Source organism: Protopterus annectens, chromosome 11.part0, assembly GCF_019279795.1.
Source record: "Protopterus annectens isolate FY-2018-M chromosome 11.part0, PAN1.0, whole genome shotgun sequence".
NCBI lineage: Eukaryota > Metazoa > Chordata > Ceratodontiformes > Protopteridae > Protopterus > Protopterus annectens.
In genome coordinates this window covers 922,503,606-922,525,626 of record NC_056745.1, presented here as the reverse complement: position 1 = coordinate 922,525,626, position 22,021 = coordinate 922,503,606, and the positions used below count along the sequence as shown (strand labels likewise).

Below are 22,021 nucleotides of genomic sequence, written 5' to 3'. Positions count from 1 at the left end.
CTTTTGAATCATCTGGCCTTTGTACAAAGGGTTCTAACTTGTCTGGGGCACACCATAAACAAAAGAAATCACACCTGGTACCCTGTCAATAAATTATATTCCTGGGAGCAAGCTTGAATACAACTTCCCAGATGGCTTATCTCATGCCAGAGAAACAAATTAATTTGTCAACCTACTTCAAACAAGTGGCCACAAAAACCCTGCTATCTGCAAGACAAATACTGGAAGCCTTGGGGTTCATGGCCTTCTGCATTCTTCTAATTCCATATGCAAGACTGCATATGAGGAAACTACAGTGGTATCTAAAAAGCCTATGGTGTCAGCATTCTCAAGACCTAGAAACAATGATTCCTATCATACCTTGCCTACGCCTAGAGTTCCTTTGGTGGGCAGAGGCCTGCCATTAAAACAAGGGACTACCTTTCACACTACCCCCCGCCGCTCAAACCCTAACAACAGATGCATCACACTATGCATGGGGGGGCTCACCTGGCAGGGAAGTGCATTCAGCGCAAATGGAACCCAAGTCAAATGCACCTGCATATCAATCAAAAAGAAATGTTAGCTTGTATAGAATGCTCTGACAGCCTTCAAAGACCACATTCTTCCAGGACAACTAATGGTAAAGACGGACACCACCACTGTTATGTGGTACATAAACAAGCAGGGGGGTACTCATTCTAACCCCCACTGCAGACTAGCCATGGCATTGTGGAACACAGCCTTCAGCTACCAAGTGCACCTACAAGCTCAATTCCTGCCAGGAAAATTAAATAGACTGGCAGACAGACTAAGCAGAAACCTCATGGACCCACATGAATGGAAACTGGAACCAAGGATTTTCAACATGTTGACAAGCAAATGGGGGAGCCCAGATATAGACCTGTTTGCCAGACCTGTTTGCCTGTCCCCAGAACTACCAATTGGACAAATTTTGCACAAGGACTCCCCACAAACAAACCTGGAAAGTGGATGCTCTGTCCTTCAGCTGGAAAAACCTATCAGTCTATGCCTTCCCCCCTCTGCCTCTGAAGTCCAAAATACTACGAAAAATCAAACAGGACAAACCAAGGATGATTTTGATTGCTCCAGACTGGCCGCGCCAACACTGGTACCCCCTCCTGCACAGTGTGTCATGGTTATCTCCATGGCACCTGCCTCAGACTCCTTCCCTGCTGTCTCAGCAGGAGAACCAGATTCTGCACCCTCAGCTTCTAACACTGAATCTTGCAGCCTGGCTAATTACTTAATCTCTCCTTTACCATCCCTCAGCAAACCTGTGATGGATATTATTTTAAAGGCAAGGAGGCCTAGTACTAGAAGAACTTATGCTGAAAAATGGAAAAGATTCTGTGCCTGGAACTAATCTCAAGGGATGAGCACAGCAGCGCCCAATTTATCTCAGATTTTACAATACTTAACTGAGATGCTTCACAAGGGCCTGTCTTTTTCCTCCATTAAAATCCACGCCTCAGCCATTTCAGCTCATTATAACACAGAACCTCCCCTCTTCTCTCATTCACTGCTCAAGCAGTTCCTCAGAGGGGCCAAAAATTTGATAACACCCAGGAAAGCTCCAACCCCAGCCTGGGACCTTAACTTTGTCTTGGAGAAACTCACTCTATTTAAGCAATCACTTCAGCTAGAAGGGTATCTGAATTACAGGCCCTTATGGCAGTGGAGCCTTTCATCATCTTTCATGCGGAAAGGGTGTCCCTCAGAACCAATCCATCCTTCATGCCCAAGGTGGTATCCAGTGTGGCTCTTAATCAGTCCATTCATTTGCCAACCTTCTTTCCCAATCCACAGAATAAAGGGGAATGGATACTGCATTCCTCTGATGTGCACAGACAACTTAGATTCTACTTGGACAGGACTAAACCTCAAAGGAAATCTGAACAACTGGTGGTGGCATTTGCTGCAGGGGCAGAGGGGAAAGCTATTTCAAAGCAAACCATTTCTAAATGGATAAGCCATTGCATTCATTTCTGCTATAAGCACCATGGAAAACCTATCCCCCAGGGGATCAAACCTCACTCCACCAGGGCTGCATCTATCTCTACAGCCTTTCTCAGAGGCGTCCTTACCAGGGACATCCTAGAAGCTGCTACTTGGAGTTCTATACATACTTTCACCAAGCATTATCATTTGCCAATTTTCTCTAAATCCAGAGATGGCTTTGCCACTGCAGTCTTGCAGGGCCTTATAGCTGACCCTAATGCTATCTAAATTCCTCCTTCCAGCCATAGCTTTGGGAATCTACCCAAATGTAATGACTGCAACAATGAAACACGAATAACATAGTACAGTTGTGTACACTTACCATAAATGTAGATGTTCGAGTGTATTCACTGTTGCATTTCGGGTTACCCTCCCTCCAGCCCCCTAAGTTCTTTTTGCTATACCTCTACTTTCCTTTATTATGCTTAAAAGCCTTTTTGGTGTATTTGCTTTTCTGTTGGAGGTATATCTTTGTACTTTTATATTTAATTGCTTCCCATTAGGAGGGCACCTGACATCTGGGGCAAGGAAAAACTGATGTAATGGCGTTGGCTGCATGTTTTATACCCCTGATGACCTGACGTCATTGAAGAAGGAACAGGAAGAAGGGGCAGCAACCAATGCAGGACCCAAGACTTTGTTAATCAGGCTGACTGAGGGCTACCTGCAAGCAGATAACACAAATGTAATGACTGCAACAGTGAATACACTCAAACATTTACATTTATGGTAAGTGTGCACAACTGTACTGTCTGTGTTTTAATGCTCTTTCTCTTATTCTTTATGGTTCTGTACATTAATTTGCTCTCTTTGCTCAGTTTAAGTGCAGTAACATATTGGGACTTTTATGTCTTCTTAGCTTTTTAGTCGTATTGCACAATATATTTCTCTACTTTCATGCTATGTTATACAAACTACTTGTATTTTATTCTTGCTGAGTTAGCTGGGATCATGCTGATTTCATATAGCTGTTTCTTTTTTTTTTAATCGTTTTTAAATATTGTCATAGGTTATGAAAGAAAAAAAAAAAAACAGAAACCATACAACTAAAACCATATAAGCAGATTAAGCCTGTCTCCTTTATAACTTCAGAGTTATGCAGATGAGCATAACATCATTTGAGGTCCACTGCCCAGCTATTCTTTTCTGGTAGTAGTAAGTCCAGGTGCAGTATATTAACAAAGGGCAGTCAAAATTAAACGTTATGTACTCACCATAACTATGCATCAGTGTTGTTCATTTTCATTCTTCCTCAACGAATGGGTCTCAGATCCATCTCAGCCACATTTCTTCCAGACTCTTGAATCCAACTCTCAAACGCCTCCCTTTACTCATAATGCCCTGCACCCCTGTATTATCTCAGATCGAGTTTGATGGTCTATCAGAAAAAAAAACAGGTTATAGCCCACATAAAGAGTAAAGACAGTAAAGGAGCTGGGTCTATATTAAAAGACCGAAGAGGTATTTCAGCGAACACCTCTTGGTTGACACGTAATGAGTGAACGCACCAAAGTGCGAATGCTCAAAACAGCGGTTTATTTCCCTGGGAAAGAAAAACAAGCTTCAAAGCAGGATCTGACCAACGTAATCCACAGAGTAAACGAGTGCCAAGTGGGTAGTTGCAAGAAAATTTATTGATATAAAACAAGTGCTTTCGCTCGGCTAGATACCGAGCTTTTTCAAGTTAAAAATGAATTAAAACATTGGAAACAGTGCCATTTTATATATCTTTCCCTATCACATGGTTAGCTAGTTAGCTGTTAGTCTTAAGTCAATTAACAATTAACAATTAGTAAGGAGTGCTACTTTAGTGAAGCAACACTCATAATTTAAAAAGGAGAAATGCTCATGTGTTTAAAAAGAAATACCCATATTACAAAGCGTTGCACATTTGAAACATAAAATACACTGTTTAAAAATGTACGTGCTAATGCTCATGTACTAACTCTAGTAGCAAGTGTGTATTATCAGTTATATTAAAAAGCTGTATTCCTGTCGTTCATAATTTTTGTGTTAAATATATTTGGTGAATGTTAAAACAATTTTAAAAATAGTAGAAATAGAAAACATACATCTGTAGAAAAAAAATTGTTGAAAAAAGTATACAAGCATAAAGTTTACTGCAGTTAAAAAGTCATGTTACAGCAGACACCCACAACAGTGAATGATCTTACTGTGAAGGGTGTGTCTACTTACAAACCTACAAGCAAGCTCTTCTAATTTTGAGAACACTACTGATGTTAACACTCTTATTTAAACCTGGGGCTCTACTTGCTTCTAACCTGAGTTGCCAGAAAAGTTCTCTATATTCTAGACTTGTTTCCCAGTCGCCACCCATAGCATTGGGAAGTACTTGTTCCAATACCAATAACTTGAATTTGAAATTCTTGCAAACCAAGGAATGCTTATATAAAGCATTTGATTCCTTTTGTTTAGAAATGTCATGTAAATGCTCATAAATTCTTCTTCTAAAAGGCCTTTCTGTTTTGCCAATATAGAAACTAGCACAGGTGGTACAGAACCCTAAGTATACCACTCCTTTGCTGACACAGTTTGTAAAAACTTTAGGTCTAAACAGAAAGTTTCTAGAAACAATGTAAATACCAGGGGTGTCAAAAATGGTGTTACATTGTTTGCAGGCACCACATTTAAAGGTGCCTGCTTTGGGCAATTGAGTGTTCGTTCTGGTATGGTTGTTCCCTTCAAAAATTTCTTTGAGGTTGGTGTCCCTCATTCTAATAAACTTTGGGTGTGGTGGTATAATATTTTTCAATTCATCATGTAGTGAAAGAACTGGCCAATGTCTGTGGAAAATTTCTTCAACTTCAAAGGAGTTGAGACAGTAAGTGTAAATGAACCTGCCATAAGTGTGGTCAGGCTCTTTAATATCAGTGTGATGAACAACCACATCTGCACCTAAAAGAGGGGGATAGAGTGTTTCTCTGCTGTCCATGACCTGTTGGGCTAAAGTAGTTAAAAGTGTTAAGGGGTATCCTCTTTCAAGAAACAGAGATTTTAGGAAGTCAATCTCTTCTAAACAATCGTGTGTAGTACTGGACATTCTAGAAGCTCTTATGAATTGTCCTTTGACAATGCCCTTTTTCTGATAGAAGGGGTGTCCACTCTGAAAGTGCAAGTATGTATTAGAAAAGGTTGGCTTCCTATACAGTTTAGATTGGAATACATTATTGACCCGATCCTTGTATAAGGTTACATCAAGGTAATGGAGTTCATCATTACTAATCGTATACGTAAAAGATAAAAAATGGGTGGTTGAGTTTAAATACTTGATGAAGTCCAAAAATTCATCATGGGTTCCTGCCCAAAAAATGCATATTTCGTCTAGGTACCTCTTGTAGTGCACTAAATATCGTACTCAGGTGGTAGAAAAAATAAACCTTTGTTCCCATCTATGTAAGACGGTGTTAGCATAAAAGGACGCATAAGGAGTGCCCATAGCTACTCCTTTTTTCTGCTTGTATATTTCACCATTAAAATGTATATAGTTGTTTTCTAAAATTGTTTCCATGTATTCAACTAACAGGTTAGTTATAGTGTTGCCCAGATTGGTTTCAGTACTTAATACTTAATTAAACCACTCTAAGCCCACTGAATGTGGAATACTTGGGAATAGATCAACTATATCTATAGTGATCAAAAGAAGTTCTGGTTTGTAAAAAGCATGTTTCATTCCTTTGAGAAAATCCCAGGAGTCCTTACAAACGTGTTCTAATGATGTTCCGAACTGTTTTGTTACCTGGTCAATAAATTTCCCTAAAGGTTCTGTAATGCCTCCTGCCCCAGATACAATTGGTCGAAACTTTAAAGGGTCAAGCCCTTTGTGTATCTTGGGGATTCCGAAAATAACAGGGATTCTTGGATGTTCTTCGTCTCACATTGCTGCAGTCATGACCTGTGGGTAGTCCGCTGTCCTCGGTCGGCCCGAATACCAAAGGGCTAGGCTGGTGTCGGTCATTGTCGCTTAGAGCTGACGTCAGTACACAGTGGTACTTAAGCGCATGACCGACGCCATATCCTCAGTCTTTCTTGCCGCGTGGTCCAAAGCAGAAGCAGTGTTTGCGAGTGCCGTTCGGCGTTCTGAAATTTTCATTCTCCGAGTTTCAGACCGAAGACCAAGTTGGGCTAAGTACCCCGTTGGGGAAATTTTTGTTTTTTCTTGCCTCAGTTATCCGGATGTCAGAAAAAGTTAATAATTGCATTTCTTGTGGGAAACAGATACCTCATAGGGATTATCATTCTCTCTGTATTCCTTGCTTAGGGCCTGAGCACGGCGTAGTCGGTGTCGCTTTGTGCTAGATTTAATAAGCGCACCATTAAGCGAAGGTTAGTCTGTGCCAGGCTTGTTTTCGTAGCGGTGTAACTATAACATGCCGTCGGATCCTCCGCCGCCCGCTACCGCTAAGAAGCGTAAGGATAAATCTTTGAAATCTAAACCGGATGAGTCGTCCGTTGCGGACGCCGGTTCTTCGAGCCTCGGTTGAATCTGTGGATCCGGCCGAGGTTGGCTGAATCCCAGGGGGAACCTTTACTTTTACAGGAGTTGGCCTCTCAGGAGTTAGGACAGGCCGAGGGTGCTTCTCAGGTTTCAGTAGTTCCATCCTTACAAAAGGTTATTAGGCCTTCTACTTCAGTGGCTAAAGGCCATGCTAGGGCCAAACCTGGTCTTGTTGGACCTGGTCATTCTTCTAGCTCTCCAGCCCGTTCCTAAAAAACATATGTTGAAAATGGCGGAGGACTTGATTACTTTGATCCGGGGTTCTATGCCCCCCCCAGAGAAAAGGCCTAGGGTGGAGGCAGATTTAGAGGGAATGGATCATTCCTCGGACTACTCTGATTCCTCAGCTGAAGAAATTCAGGATTTTCCTTCCTATTCCGATTCGGATGCAGAGGACTCCTGTCCTTCTGCTTCTCCTCCAGAAGATTTTTCCTTTTCTGAAACTTTACATACCATGAGAGAGCATTTCAAGTGGGAAGGTCAAGATTTTTCAGCTTCTCGGAAAAGGCTTAGGGAATTTTTGTTTTTGCCACAACATAGGCCCTTGGCTATTCCTCCTGTCTTAGATGTTGTTCAGGATGTTTTTTCTGAATCTTCCCTTAATCCTGATTCTCTGCCTCCGGCCCCTGTTAAGCCAGACAGGTATTACAGAGTTCCAGAAGCACATAAGTACTTGTATAAGAGTCCTAGGGCTGATCCGGAAACCATTATTCAAGGCCCTAAGGGTGTTAGGGCTTCTGTGGCTAAAAATCCAGTCCCTTTGGATAAAGATTCTAGGGCGCTAGACAGGTGGTGGAAAAAAGTGTACACCTCCTCTACGTTAGTTATGAGGGCTTTGAATTGCCAATTTCATATGCTGAAGTATCAGAACTTTTTATTAGGCCAATTGAAATCTAAGGTGGATGCTTTATCTGAGGGTATAGAGTGTAAGGAGCTCCAGGAGTTGGTTCATGCATCAGATCAAGTTGGCAAGCATTCTTTGCAGTGTGGTTTTGATGCTCTTCAGGCTTCTTCTAGGGTGGCTGCTACAGGTTCAGTTATTCGTAGACATACCTGGCTTAAGGATCAAAATTTGTCAGAACATGTAAAGGCTCGAATTTTGGATGCTCCACTTCAATCTGAAGTTCTTTTTGGTCCTCCTGTGGAATCAGTTTTGAAAAAGATGGAAGATAAGGCTAAGTCTATGCAGACGGTCAAGGATTTTTTGCAGGTGCAGCCCCCTAAGTTTAGTAGGAATTGGCCTGCTAGGGGATGGTCTTATCCTTCTTTGGATTATCAGCCTAAGGGCAGGTCTAGACATGGTAGAGGCAGGGCTCACGCTCAGGGTTCCTTCAGACCTAGGACTTGGAGTTCTCCTGCACAGTCTTCTGGTGAGGGCAGGGGTCAGCCCTTTCATAAGCAGACCCAATGACCTGTATCTTCCGCTGCCAGACCCTCCATTACTGGCAGCTCCTCTAGGAGGAAAGTTGGGACTTTTCAAAGAAAACTGGAATTTGATCACCCAAGACAAATGGGTGTTGGATATAATAAATCGAGGTTACAAGTTTTATTTTCACACTTTACCTCCTTTCAAAGGCATGCCGGATGTGCCTCCTCAGCAAAGGCTGGAGGCTCAGAAGCAGATTTCTTTACTTTTGCAGATGGAGGCAATTCAGGTGGTCCCTCCTTCAGAAGTAGGCCTAGGATTTTATTCCCGTCTATTCCTAGTGCCAAAGAAAGGAAACACTTGGAGGCCAATTCTGGATTTGTCCATTCTCAACACCTACCTAGAAATTCCAAAGTTCAAGATGTTAACATTACAACAACTTCTGCCTATGATAGGCAAAGATCATTGGATGGTAACCCTGGATCTCAAAGAGGCCTATCTTCACATCCCTATCAAGCCCAGCTGCAGGAGATTCCTGAGATTTCAGGCTGGTACTTCACATTATCAATTCTCTGCATTGCCCTTTGGCTTATCTACTGCGCCCAGGGTGTTCACAAAAGTTCTGGCTCCGGTGATTGCTTTCTTCAGACAGGGAGGAATATAAATTTATCCTTATTTGGACGATTGCCTGATTCTTGCTCAAAACAAAAGACAAATTGCTACAGCATCTCCAGTATGTAATGACAGTTTTAAGGTGCCTAGGGTATACTGTGAACGAAATAAAGTCCAGTCTAGTGCCCTCTCAGGACATGTGCTTTCTGGGTGTGAGACTGAATACAGCCTCTCAGATGGCATTTCTGACCCCGGACAAACAAAGAACTCTTCCTCTCTACTTCCAGCAGTTATCAGTGATGTCCAGGCTGACTGCAAGGACAGTCCTACAAGCCTTGGGGTTCATGGCATCTTGCATTCTAGTACTTCCCAATGCCAAACTGCATATGAGGAAGCTACAATGGTATCTCAAAAGTGTGTGGGCTCAACACTGCCACAGTTTGGACACTGTCATTCGGATTATACCTTGCATCCAGAAAGAATTACTTTGGTGGGCTCAGGAATGTCACCTAAACAAGGGACTCTCTGTGACCCGACCAGAGGCGAGTCAGATCCTAACGACGGATGCCTCGGACTTGGCTTGGGGAGCGCACTTCAATGGAAAATGGGTACAAGACATGTGGCCTCCCAAACTATTTCATTTGCATATCAACATGAAGGAGATGTTAGCAGTTCAATTTGCTTTGATGGCATTCAAGGAACTCCTTCAGCCAGGACAGGTGTTGATACAAACAGACAATACAACAGTCATGTGGTACATCAACAAGCAGGGGGGAACCCATTCCTACCCTCTTTGCAGACAAGCAATGATTTTATGGGAGACTGCTCTGGGTTTGCGAATCAATCTTCAAGCAAGGTTTCTGCCAGGAGCACAGAACTCCCTAGCAGATATTTTGAGCAGACAAATGGTGGATCCCCACGAGTGGAAACTGGATCCTCAGATTTTCAAACAATTGACTGTGGCTTGGGGAACTCCAGACATAGATCTATTCACTTCCCCACTGAATTTTCAACTTCCAAAATTTTGCACAAAGATGTTCCACCCAGATGCTTGGAAAGTGGATGCTCTATCTTTCAGTTGGAACAACCTTCACGTTTATGCTTTTCCTCCTCTGCCTCTTCTCCCCAAGGTACTCTTGAAAGTCAGACGGGACAAGCCTTGCATGATCCTAATAGCACCAGACTGGCCACGTCAACATTGGTATCCTCTGCTGAGGAGTTTAATCCAGGAGCCTCCTTGGCCTCTGCCACAGTTTCCTCATTTGTTGTCCCAGTCAAACAATCATTTTCTCAATGTACAGCTGCAGTCCCTCCATCTGACAGCCTGGCGTATTCAGTGATGGAGCCGGTGGGGTCTCAGCTTCCTCAACAGGTTTTAGATGTCATTTTGGAAGCTAGGTGGCCTAGCACTAGAAAAGTTTATGCTGATAAATGGAAGAGATTTTTTCTTTGGAGCACTGCAAAGGGTTTTGATGTTTCAGTGCCTAATTTGAGTTTTGCACTACAGTACCTTACTGAATTACTGGACAAGGGTTTGTCATTCTCTTCTGTGAAGGTTCATGCTGCAGCCATTTCTGCTCACTATGATTGTGACCCTCCTTTCTTTTCCCATCCTTTGTTCAAACAATTTCTTAGAGGGGCAAAGTATATAAGACCCCCACGTAGAGCTACTACTCCTTCCTGGGATCTCAATTTTGTTTTGGAGAAACTTACTTTACCTCCTTTTGAACCTGCAGCTACGTCTGAACTGAAGTTTTTGTCTTGGAAGACTGCTTTTTTGTTGGCCATTACTTCTGCCAGGAGGGTATCTGAATTGCAGGCTCTCATGGCAGTTGAACCTTTTTTGATATTCCATAAGGATAGAGTTTCTTTGCGGACTAACCCTACTTTTATGCCTAAAGTGATTTCTAGTGTGGCCTTGAATCAGTCTATTCATTTGCCTACTTTTTATGCTGACCCCCAAAATAAAGGGGAAAAAGTCTTGCATTCTTTGGATATCCATAGGCAGTTACGTTACTACTTGAACAGAACTAAGGAGTTCAGACAGACTCAACAGTTATTTGTTTCTTTTGCTTTGAGTTCACAGGGGAAAGCTGTTTCTAAGCAGACTATTTCAAAGTGGATTGGTCATTGTATTGCCTTTTGTTATTCTCATCATGGGAAGGATGTCCCTGCTGGGATCAGGCCTCATTCTACTAGGGCTACTGCCACTTCTACTGCTTTTTTGAGGGGTGTAGCTACTAAGGATATTTTGGAAGCAGCTACTTGGAGTTCTGTACACACTTTCACTAAGCATTATCATCTCCCTCTCTATTCCAAGTCTAGGGCTGGGTTTGCCACTGCAGTTTTACAGGGCATGTTAGCAGCCCCTAATTCTTTGTGATTTGCCAGCCTCCCTTTTCCTTTGCTTTGGGATTCTACCCACAGGTCATGACTGCAGCAATGTGAGACGAAGAACATAGTACAGTTTTGTACCTACCATAAATGTAGATGTTCGAGGATCTACATTGCTGCAGTCCAATTCCCCCCCCTCCTTCCCCTCTATAGGTTGGGGTTGCTGGGTTTCTTTTGGAGATATTCTTTACTTACACACTGGGGGTTTGTTGGGCATTTCCTATTTTTGGCTTTGGCCTTTCCTTTAGGCCTTCTGACATCTGGGGCAAGAAAGACTGAGGATATGGCGTCGGTCATGCGCTTAAGTACCACTGCGTACTGACGTCAGCTCTAAGCGACAGTGACCGATGCCAGCCTAGCCCTTTGGTATTCGGGCCGACCGAGGACAGCGGACTACCCACAGGTCATGACTGCAGCAATGTGGATCCTCGAACATCTACATTTATGGTAGGTACAAAACTGTACTTTTGTTGACATACAAGTAGTTGTAAAGCTTTTCATTAATAGCACCTTGAAGTAGGTGGTCAGTTAACATAAAACTAATCTCCGAATAGGCGATATTAGCCTCATTTCTAGATACTAACTCATACTGGTTAGAATCCTGCAACATGCTGTAAATGTAGGTATCATAATCCGAGTTGTACATCAACACCACCCCTCCCCCTTTATCAGGTTTCATAACTCTAACATTCTCTTTCTTGAGATAGTTAATGAGTCTGAGTGCTTGTTGGTCTAAGTTGGTTGGAGATGTTTTAGCTACTTTGGACCGGAATGATCTAAGGTCCCTATCAACAAGTTCCTCAAAGACCTTAATAGATGGGTGGGTGGGGGGGTTGAAAGTACTACTCCTACTCAATTTGTTGTTGGTATAGGGTTGCCCCTTGAAGTAGAGTGTAAGATTTAAATTCCTAACAAAAAGTTTCAAGTCTATTAGAGTTAAATTGGAGACCTCTGGTTAGCAAGTCAAAGGTGTCCTGCTTAATGTCAACGTCTGTATAGTTGAAAATAGTAAAATTATCTTTCTTGATTACAACGTAGTTACTACCATGTGTAAAGGACATGTTATGTTCATTCTGAGACACATTGCCAGCTTGACATGCTACTATCTCCTGTTCCACCCTTGAGGTGTCTGTTTTTGTCCCCCCCCCCCACCGTTCTCCCGGGGGGTTGCTGAAAATCCTGGGGGAGTTCTTTCCTTCCTTTGTCAGCCAGCCTTTCGCTTCTACAAAGTGGGTCACTATATTTTAAATTGTGTTCTTCGGGAATGTTCCCCTGGTTGTTGTTATTGATATAACTACCCACATTTGGTTTATTGACCCATCGTGATCTACCAGGCAGTGGATATACCACCCCTTCACGATATTCAATGAGGTCACGTTCTAATTTACGTACTTTTCGGTTAAGGATTCTAACACAAAACTGATCTACTTCATCAAACACTTTATCATAGTTGAATTTTACACTCTGAAAATTTCTGTCATTCACTAATGAGTTGTTTAAACCATTTAGCTCAGTTATAAGAATATCGGCTTTCGCCTCATATTCCAAAACCATAGCATTTAAAATTTCAATACCAGCCCTGTCAAAGATTTCACATAGTTTCTTGTAATATGGAGTTCCCATCTGTACATTGTTAGGGAACTTGAAACAACGTAGACCCTTCGGTACACATTGCACTTTCACACACTCTTTTAAATAATTAATTTCGAGCTGGTTGCTCTTATATGCATATAATTTGTCTCTTAGTTCATTAAAATTAAGTTCAATGCTGTTAGTGGCATTGTTATTAAAAGTACCTTGCTTGAAGACAAATTGTTGATCTGTCCAGGCATTAAAGTTAAAATCTTTAGGTTGCCTGCCATTTGTGTTGTTAACCGCAGTGGACAAAGACCCAATGTGCTCAGAGCCAACTGCTCTAGCAAAGACAGAATTAGACAAAGAAGGGGCTTCTAAAACACCAGTACCATCTTGTGTTAAGCCTGGTAGAGATTTTCTGGCCAAGTTAGAGATCTGTTGTTGGTTTCCAGGCAATAGAGTATCTCTGTCGCTGTTGCTTTTTAATATATTAGTTGAGTCAAAAGGGAAAGGACTTGATTAAATTCTCTTCTTGTTACAGGACCGTCTTCACGGTTATCTTTTAGCAGCTGAGGTGTATCAGCGAAATTAGTGGATCCGGTCTCCTCAGCCATGAAGCAGTAGCACCAAAACGATCAAAACCAAGAAATAAATAGCAACAGTAACAGGTTTGGTGATACTGTTGCTATTTATCCCTGGGAAAGAAACCGCTAGCACAAACACACACACACACACACACACACACACACACACACACACACACACACACACACACACACACACTTTAAAACATAACAATGTGGGGGGCTTCACCCCCCCCTAACTAAATATACCAACTCCATGATCGCACTACAGTGAGGATAGGGGTAAACACATGGGGATGGCCAAGCAATTTCTTTCCCAGGGAAAGCGCTATTTTGAGCATTCATGCTTTAGTGCGTTCGCTCATTACATGTTGACCAAGCGGTGTTCGCTGAAACACCTCTTCGGTCTTTTAATATAGACCCAAGGGGCTCAAACAGGGACAGTGGTTCCAATAGTTCTATCAGGCCACTCCCAAACTAAAAGGAGAAGGGGAAGGGGGTTGAGGAAGAATGAAAATGAACAACACAGATGCATAGTTATGGTGAGTACATAACTTTTAAATGTGATGTTGTCATTTTCATTCATTCCTCAATGAATGGGACAGAGTCCCCAGCTATGATAAACTTGAGTGGCTCTCATGGAAGGATATTTAGGAGTAGCCATGGATCTAGTGCAGTAAGCTTTTGGAGGTCTCAGCAAAGGCAAACATTGCTCAGAATAAACATATGAAATGAAATCTGTTAACCATTTTTTGAAAGTAACCTTAGAGACTGATTTTCCCAATCTACTGGGAGCAAAGCACATGAGCAACTGGTTAGTTTTTTCTAAAACTCTTCATCCTGTGAAGATAAAACTGAAGCTATCTGTGCATATCTAAAAGGTGACTCATGTATTCACCTTTATTAAAAAATTTGGAAAGAACACCAGTAAGTTGATCACTTGGTTGATGTTTGTCTCAGAGACTATTTTGAACAGAAAGGATGGATTAGTACATAAAGTGACTCTATCCTTGTGGATTATCAACTAAGATAACTTTGAAGAGAGTGCTTGGAGTTGAGAAACTCAGCTGAAGTGATCGCTACTAGAAAAATTGTCTTTCAAGACAGAAACTTGAAATCCATCTTGGCTGAAGGCTCTAAGGGAGGCTCAGTCAAACTGTGCAATAAATGTATATGGTCCCACCATGGAGTATGATCTTTAATAAGCAGTTGAAGCAAAAACATTCCTTTAAGGAAGGCTTTGAAAAACTTGGAAGAGGCTAGAGGGAAAGGATAACCTCCAGTGTGATAATTGGAAATGGCTGCTAGTTGAACTTTAATGGCAGAAAAACTAGCTCCTTCTTGAAAAACTGAAGCAAGAAAATCTAAAAACAGCATGGATAGAAGCAGTAAAGAGATCCAATTTTCTCTGATAAGCAAAATAAAAAAATATCTTCCATTTGCTTTTATATATTTTTTTAGTGGAAGCTTTTGGGGAACGATAACAGAATGTGGTGAACTGGGGAAGAAAGCTGGGCTATCTAGCCATCAATGGAATTGGAGAAACCATGCGGTCAGTTTGAAACCGTGAAGGTCCTGTTTGCCATCCCTGTAGGGGGGGTGATCAGATCTAGAGAGGAATCCAGTGTCCAAGGAGGACATAGAAGATGAGACCAAAGGAAGGGGAACCATACTTGACAAGGCCTGAAGTGAGCAAGGGAGGATAAGTGTAAAAGGAGCTTGAAGGGCTAAAGGTGGGCTAGAGCATCTCTGAGTGACTACCCATGTGGGGGCATTAGGGCAAAGAACCTGCTGCACTTGTTGTTGAAGGGAGAAGAAAAGAGATTGCAGCAAGGATGACTGCATCAGTGGAAGATTCTCTCCACCACAGCTTGACTGAGAGACCACTCATGAGGCATCAGAATTGACCTGCTGAGTTTGTCAGCTAGCACATTAGATTTCCCCAGTATATGCATTGCTTGATGAAAGCGGTTGGAGGAGATTGCCCACTGCCACACTGTCATTCCTTCTCATTAAAGAGGCTAGGACTGGGTTTCCCCCATTTGATGTACCAAACCAGACATGTCTGTTTGGATAGCAATTATTTCTACAGTGAAAAGTCTGCAATGCTAGGAGGATTGCCATCTCTAGGACATTGATATGCAAATTGGTCTCTTCTGGGGACCACGTGCCTTGGACAGTCCATAAGAAATGACTCCCCACTCCAACTGGAAGGCGTGCATGGTCACTCTGGCTACTGGGAGTGGAAATACAAAGGGATGACCTTGACAAACTTCACTGGACTTGATGCACCAAAGTAGGAATTCCCTGCATACCTAAGAAAATTTTATAAGATGGGACAGAGGCTGTTAAAAAATTGACCACTGAACTGCTAGAGTCCATTGAAGAACTCACATGTGGAAGTTTGTAGTTGGTAGTAAGGTAATAGCCACAGCCATTGATCCTAAGGCCTGAAGAACCAGTTTTGCTGGGGGAGAAGGGTGTGAAAATATCTTTCTGACATGCAGTCTTAAGGACTGTACTCTGTTTTGTGGGAGAAAGGCCAACTGACTATTGATGTCAAAGCGACCTCCTATAAAATCTAAGACTTGAACTGGTTGTAGATTGGACTTGGCATAAATGACTGTGATTCCTAGAGACTGACATAATTGAAGTAAGTAGTTATTGGCCTTTTAGAGGAGATGCCTGGTTTGGGCAATGAGGAGCCAGTCAACTAAATAGGGAAACACTCTGAATCCATGCAGTCTAAGATGAGCTGCTACCACTGCCATGCATTTGGTGAACCAAAGGGCAGGACTCTGAATCAATAATGACTGGCCCCCAACTGAAAGTACAGATATCTCTGGGAGTGTCTGTTCATTTTGATGTGATAATATGCATCCTGGAAATCTATAGATCACATCCAGTTATCCTTCTCTAGAAGAGGTAAAATGAACTGAAATGTGACTATATGGAACTTGAAGTTTTTTACAAACTGATTTAGATTGCTGAGATCCAGAATGGACCTCAGGTCCCCTATTTTCTTTGGCACTAACAAGAACCTTGAGTAAGTTCTGAATCCTATCTGGTCTGGTGGGACCTCTTGGATGACATTTTTGTCTAACACCTTTTGAATTTCTAGGGCTGCTAACTCCCACTGATTGGGTGAAACATTGGGAAGATTTCTCCATTTGGATTTGGAGAAAGGGAAGGAAATATCTTCTGGATGTAATCTTCTGCATCCAAGTTTCTTTTCTGATAGATGACCAGGCTTCCAGGTGTTGAGACAAGCATCCACTGACTCTCTCCAGAGAAGAGCAGTTGGGCAACCCTTCAGGAATGCTGAAAGGGTCTATTGGAAAAAGAATCTTGAAACCGTTGGTTTTGCGGGTCTCCTATGCCATGAGGGTGGAAAAGGTCCTTGTGACTTTTGGAACTATATCTTTTTATCTCCAAGATGATTCTTAGAAAAGGATCTCTGTGGGGTAGAAAAACAGATTCCCATATGACAAGTTCTTCCCATCTTGCTCACTACTGGAGAGTGTTTCTTTTACTGTGGGTCCAAACAGAGAAGATCCATAAAAGGAAGCACTGATGAAAGAAGACTTAAAAGGCTCTACAAAGTCACACAAATGCATCCAGGCATGTCTCTGGATGGTCATGCTTCAACCCAGCATCCATGAGGAACCTTCTGCTCCATGGAAAATTAACCTCATGGACACACTGGAAACTGATTGAAGGGTGGCCAGCTGTGAAGAAAAATGTTTAAGTTCCTCCACTGACATGGATCCTGGAATAGAATGAGAAAGTTTCTTTATCTGGAGGGTTAACTTGAGATGTAGATGGGCCAAATCCAAAGGCTTCTAGGAACACTGACTCTTTCTGGGAAGGGAGGTCAGAAGACCATCCACCTGTCTGGCTAAGGAGCTCTAGAATGTCTCCAAATGTGACAGCTTCTGTTGGAGATCTTGGGGACTCCCCTTTATCGAAGTCAGTGTCTTCAGTTAAAGATTCTTCAGGGGAATCTATGTGTCTCCTTTTACACAATTTCTTCCAGGGGGACCTCGTCGGTGGGATGATCTGGAGAGGTATTGGAAGATAGAGGAACTTCCTGTGCAGGAACTGACTAGAAGCTCCTATGGGCCAACTGTCCCTGAGGGATAAGGTGATAAGTCTCAGACGTCAGATCCGAATGAGGTATGGAGGTAGGATCTCAAGATGCAAGCATAGAATGTACTCTCGGTTGGAAGGTTGAGAGAAAACCCTCTGCACCACCTTGAAAGCAGAAGGACTGGGAGAAGCTGTTGTCAGCCTCTCTGGAGCTGAAACTCCAGGTGCTGCCAAGCTCTGACCCTGCCTGAGCTGCTGCTGTAAGGGAGTAGTCTGACCCAAGCTGTCTATGACCAAGGCTCCAAGGGGGTAGAGGCAATTCTGAAAACCTCAGAGACAAGGACATCTGTCTCAGACCCGGAGCAGATGCTTCAGCTCTGAGACTTATCCAGCTTTAAGGGGATCAGTGCAGAATGAATCAGGATCACCGTCAAAGAAGCTCTCTTCAGATCCAGTGTTTTGACACTCAGGGCTCTCAGATCAAAGGGCTTCAAAATCATTGGATGGATCAGAGAAGGAGAGCTAATAGAATGGGGTACTCATTGACAGCTCATGGATCCATTGAAAGACAGAGATGATAAAACCCCCATCTGGATCTGAACTTTGAGGAGCTTCCTCATCATCTTATGCATATCTACTTTAGAGAGGCTTCAGGAGGACCTAATAGAAGATGAAGTGGAAGGAGGATGGGACACTCTTTTGAGTGTCTGCCACAAGAATGGAGATGGGAGTCTACGGGAAACATGCTCAGTAGAGAAACAGGGAGTTTGGTGCCGAGGAGACTTTGATGCTCCAGATGTCAGATCCAAAGAAGTTGGATCTGAATGTTAGGTACTTTGGCAGGTGGTTCCAATCCAAGAGCAGGTTTAGGAAACCAGACAGGAGAACATTTCTTATCCTCCTTGGGCTACGTAGTCGATCTAGATTTCTTGGTAAGGGTTTGAGCTCCTGAGAAAGATGCTGAAGAGCAAGGAGCAGAAGCAGGCAGCAAACCCTTTAAAACAAATTTGTTTCGATGGTCACTTAAGGCCCAAGACTTGAAACCCGCACAGATTTGACAGGAGGTTTCAAGGTGATCTAGTCCTAAGCAGTCCCTAAGCACTCCTTGTGGGAATCGTATGCCCACAAAAAATGTAATTTTTAAATCCTGTAGGGTTTTCAGCCATGTTAAAAAAAAATTAAGATGAATGAATGGGAGATATATATTTTTTATATAACAGATAAAAGATAAATGAATAATACTAGAATTACCCTAAAGTTGGGTAAAGGATAAAGAAATACCAACAATGGTATGGAGAAATAAACATAGGAATAGTAAATGCTATAATAAAACAGAAAAAAAATGAGTAAAGAGAGGATAGGGCTATGGAAGACAGTAGTGTAACAGACAGAAATATGGTTTAATAAGAAAAACAACTCTGCTTCTACTTACAAAATATAAATAGCTAAGCCCAGAGCTCAAGAGAGCATGATCTGTGTTCGAATCATTAGAGCTGCAAATTAAATCTGAGGTAATACAGGGGTGTGGTGCATTATGAGTAAAGGGAGGAGCTCGAGAGTTGGATCCAAGAGTGTGGAAGAAATGTGTCCGAGCCGGATCCGAGACACATTCGTTGAGGAATGAATGAAAATGACAACATCAAATCATGACAATAAAGCATTTTTGTGTATTTAAAAATAGTACTTGCTGCCTTTTTATAAAATGGAAGCCAATTTGAGAACTGACATCACTTAGAAGCTGGAGGCTCATAAAATAGTTATGCTGTTTACCTCACAGGCACAAAATACAGCATAGGATTCCTCGCCTTTGAAAGGAAAATTGGCTAAGCTTAAAAAAGTGGCAAAGAACAGATAGCTTAGTCCTTAACTAAGAACAAAATCTCATAATTAAAATCATATTTTACTAAGGGGAAATGACATAGGCTAGGTTTCACAAACAGCAAATGCTGGTGCTCTGTAGCCAAACACAACAGTCACATCCTAAATGATTGGCATGGTGTATGTTTTTTCTAATCTAACAGATGGTTGGCAAAAGTGTTTTATGCCATATTTTTCAGGAATATTCCATCTGATCATCCATCCACACCAGTGGAGTGTCTGTCTCAAACTTTTCTAGCAGCAGCTGCGTATTCATAAGGGCATTTTACATACCTTTTTGTAACATTTATGGTGGTACGCCTGTGAAGTGGAATTCATCATGATGCAGGCATGAGAGAATTAGGAAACATTAGATATTTGTGCAATCCATATTTCATTGTTAAACCTAGCAGAGCTTCTTCGAGTACTTCTGCCATTATTAAGACCAACAGATTTTGTGTGGATTGGAAATAAAGTAACCTCAATTTCATTTATATAAGAACTTCAGGAAAATCATATTATGTATGTACGTATATTATAGATCACATGTTTTTTTTTCTTTCTTTTTCAGATGTCTTATGACCGTAGGACTTTTTATAGTTTTCCACTGGCAGCCAAGTCACAGCATGTGGAGAAGAGAACATGACAAACTAAATGACAATAACATAGGCCCTTGTTCAGCAGAAGAAAATATTTTCATCCACTTGTACTACGTACTTTTTGTAAAACAGTATTTAATGGAACTTTAATCAGCAAATTTCCTGGTCCCTGAACTGCATGTATGGTACTTAATAGGATCTGTTGTACTATTCAAGTCTTTCTGGTTATTAAATGTAGCTGTCCATTTTACTCTTCAATGATTACTATGCTACCAGGAGTGCTGCTACATTATATATGAAAATTCTCTGGTTTCATGGCATTACCAATAAATATTATGACTATTAAAGCAATGTAATGCATTCTACAACATTTCAAAATAAGTTGGAAGTAGAAAGGATATTATTTTTCATATCCAGCTGATTGTTTTGAAGAAAGTGTTCAGTGGTGGTTGAAATCTGACACTAGTGCTATGATTATAGTACATAAGGAAAAAAGCTCTGATTCTTAATGGAGTAATGAAATGAGTTTTCTCATCCTTAGCCTTCTTCTGTCGCTTCTCTTGCCCCACTCACTCTTATGACTTTAACCTTCCTATAGTTGAAAATGTGGGTTTCAGTCAGGGTTGCCAGATTTCTGAGGGGACAGGTAGGGACAAAAAAAAAAAAAAGGTCCTTCATGCTAAGTGAATACAGACAAAAAAAAGGTGCTGCATGTGGAACAGCACTAAGCAGAAGTGGCTGCGCTTTGCAATTTATGATTGGCCCATATGCAGGCATACGAGCCAATCAAAAATCACACAGCAGAGCCTCTTCTGTTCAATGCAGAACAGCTCACTGTTCTGCATTGAACAGAAGTGGCTCCGCTTTGCATTTTATGATTGGCCCGTATGCCGGTATATGAGCCAATCAAAAATCACAAAGTGGAGGCTGTTTCACCGGGATTTTCAAAAGGCAGTGTGGGACTCGGGATTGAGTTGCTGATCTCAGGGCAGTCCCACTCAAATAGGGACATTTGTCAACCCTGGTTTCAGTGCTAGCTTCCTCACTAGCTGCCTGAGAGCTGTGGGAGATACTCCACATGACAGCGAGGTCAGTGTAACAAAAATATCATTTGGGTTTCCTTGCCAGTGAAGCTAGACTGGTCAGACCTTTTTTCAGGTTAATGTTGGTCTCTTGCCATTGGAGGTTCCAGTGTACGTGGCAAGTGAAAAGACCTTATAAAAAACATTACCTAACTACACCTGCCTCACTTCCTTGAGGTTAACACCATTGCAGTGACAGTGTTTACTTCTGGTAGGCAAAGAAAAAAACATCAGGACACCAGTCTTAACCAGAAATTTACTTTGAGAGCAAAACTCAACAGGTGAGCTTCTTGAAATCCAATAAAAAATGAGAAAAGATGAAGTTATGATTGACAACCCAACCATAATTCGATGTAGTACACAGAACTTTGAGGTACAGCAGTTGCAGTGGAGGAAGATGTCTTGTGATGTTCTAGAGTTGAAAATAATCGTGCCCATTTTACATGTTGGTTCTATTCACACTGCTACTTCATAGACTGAGGTGGGGATTATATTACTTTGTAGTTTCTGATGAAATAGAAGCCTGTAGCTCTAATGTAACCCATAGTTTGTCTAGTGTAAGACCGGGGGATAAGTTGCTTGCATAAAAATAAATAAATGATGACAGTAAGCTTTTCTGGATGTTTCCCTTTGGACCTGTAATCACAGAAACAATCTGTTTTTACTGCAGTATTTTGAGCTAGGACGACAGTAAAATAAGTGAGACTCAATAACTATGCACATCATAGTGATATCAAAGTTGTGGTCACTTCATCGAATCTTTAATAGTAATAAATACTGTGTCACTCTCTGTTGTGGTCTGTTGCCATTTTCTATAACTTAACTACATTGGAGAGTTATTTATGTCTATTGCTTTATAGTATTCCACATATTGTTTGTGGGAAGAATTACATTTTTTTAAGAAGTGAGGCCTAATTATCTCAACCAAACATAGAAAGTGTTGGATAAACATTGATATGCAGTTCTGGAGTTTCTATGGAAATGTAACCAGTTTTGATTTTTAAGGATGAGATTTTTACTTGTGAACCTTTACACAACTAAGTTTATAATATGAAGGCTCTTATGTAATAACCTCTGTACTGCAATACAATATAAATATATAATTTAGTCATGTTTTGATTAAGGGTGCTCTGTGTATTTTGTATATATACATGTTTACATATATATATATATACCTGTGGTGGTGGTGCTGCGGTAGCATTGTCGCCTCACAGTAAGACTCTGTCCGGTTCGATTCTCAGCTGCGTGGAGACATGCATGAATGGGCATACCTTCGTTGAAGGTTGTGCGTCAGGGCTGGTAACACGGCATGTAAAAATCAACTACCAATCATTAGCGGACCGGAG

General features: G+C 41.7%; 1 long non-coding RNA gene across 1 annotated transcript in view; it reads left to right on the top strand.

Moving 5' to 3' along the window:
- The window catches only part of LOC122815641, a 140,448-nt gene extending 120,508 nt beyond the window's left edge, over positions 1-19,940 (top strand). Inside the window, exon 3 of the long non-coding RNA XR_006366978.1 lies at positions 19,566-19,940. This is a non-coding gene — a long non-coding RNA (uncharacterized LOC122815641). The remainder of the gene's footprint in view (positions 1-19,565) is intronic.
- Positions 19,941-22,021: the final 2,081 nt, after the last annotated feature.